Consider the following 1,317-nt stretch of genomic DNA (forward strand, 5'->3'; position numbering starts at 1 on the left):
AGTATTTTAAATCGTATTCCGATTTGGGATCAAAAGATGAATTGGAATTACACTGTGACATGTTGCTCGACTGAATTCTAAAACAAGAATGAAAAGCAATGTGTTGTGAGCTGCTATTTATAGTGCAAGAGTCAGCAGCTCTCATGCATCTGTCACAAGTTAGTCTACATTTTTCCATAGTAGGTTAACCATTTGTGTTAGATCGTGTATGTAATTTTGATGCTTGTCTTGATATGTTTTACACCTACATTTGCAATAGCCAACAGACTCACATTTTTTACAAGCTTTTCCATCAACTTTACTTTCAGGCTTTCTAAAACATTTTAAATTACAACAATAGTTATCCAAATCGTATTTGGATTTGTAAACAAAAGGTAAATTGTATTTACGCTGTGACATGATGCTCGGTGAATTGTTAAAACAAGACTGAGAGCAACTGCGTGTAAGACCTGTTATTTATAGTAAAAAAGTTCAAGGTCATTTGTTTGAATTTTAAAAAAAGAAACAACATATCAGCATATAGAATTAATTATATGCTGATATGTTGTTTCCTCTTTTAATTTTTTTATTAATTTTTTTTTATGACAAAAACATTTAACAAACATATGTACATAGATGGTTATTTACAGAAAAAAACTTAAAACTAACATTGATGGGTGATGTGTAGAGATAGTTCAGTGGAATTGTTTCCGCAAACTCCGTGTGATACCAAATAGAGGGATCCTGGTTGAATACCTCGCAGGTCTTCGTTTTGTAGTTGCTGTACAAATCGTCTTGGAAGATAAACTTGAAATTTCGGTTCATCACCTGGTGAAAACGGTGCCTCGCTCAGTGATGCTAAAATTGCGTCTCCATGTGAAGTTTCTGTCTTCTTCAGCTCGTGAACGATGTAGTGTTTGTGTTCCTTCAATTCGTGACATTTCTTAGTACTTAGAATGCTGGATTTGGACTGGGTGTTGAACTGATCCACCAAAGACTGGAGAAACTGTTGTGAAGCCATTTTCTTGATTAGGACTACCCTGTGAGATGTTGCCTCTGCGATGTCTGGAGTAATACTGATGAGGATCCTGAGACTGTCCACTGTATTTATAGCACACGTTCCCCCCTCCACTGCTATTTCCTTCGTAATACTTCCACTGTTGCTGTTTGAATTTATTTTTGTCCCAATAGTGAAGAACTAGAAAATTAGCTAATCGGTATGCGTTTTGTAGTGCACATTGTGTTACTGTGCGATAAGAGTGATCTGTTAAAGTACAAATAGGTCCATAATTAATTTGATGATCCTTGTCCATTCTTATGTCGAAAACATCGTGATAT

Source organism: Macrosteles quadrilineatus, unplaced genomic scaffold (genome assembly GCF_028750875.1).
Source record: "Macrosteles quadrilineatus isolate MER2022 unplaced genomic scaffold, UCM_ALF_1.0 Scaffold_77__1_contigs__length_550361, whole genome shotgun sequence".
In the NCBI taxonomy this organism is placed as follows: domain Eukaryota; kingdom Metazoa; phylum Arthropoda; class Insecta; order Hemiptera; family Cicadellidae; genus Macrosteles; species Macrosteles quadrilineatus.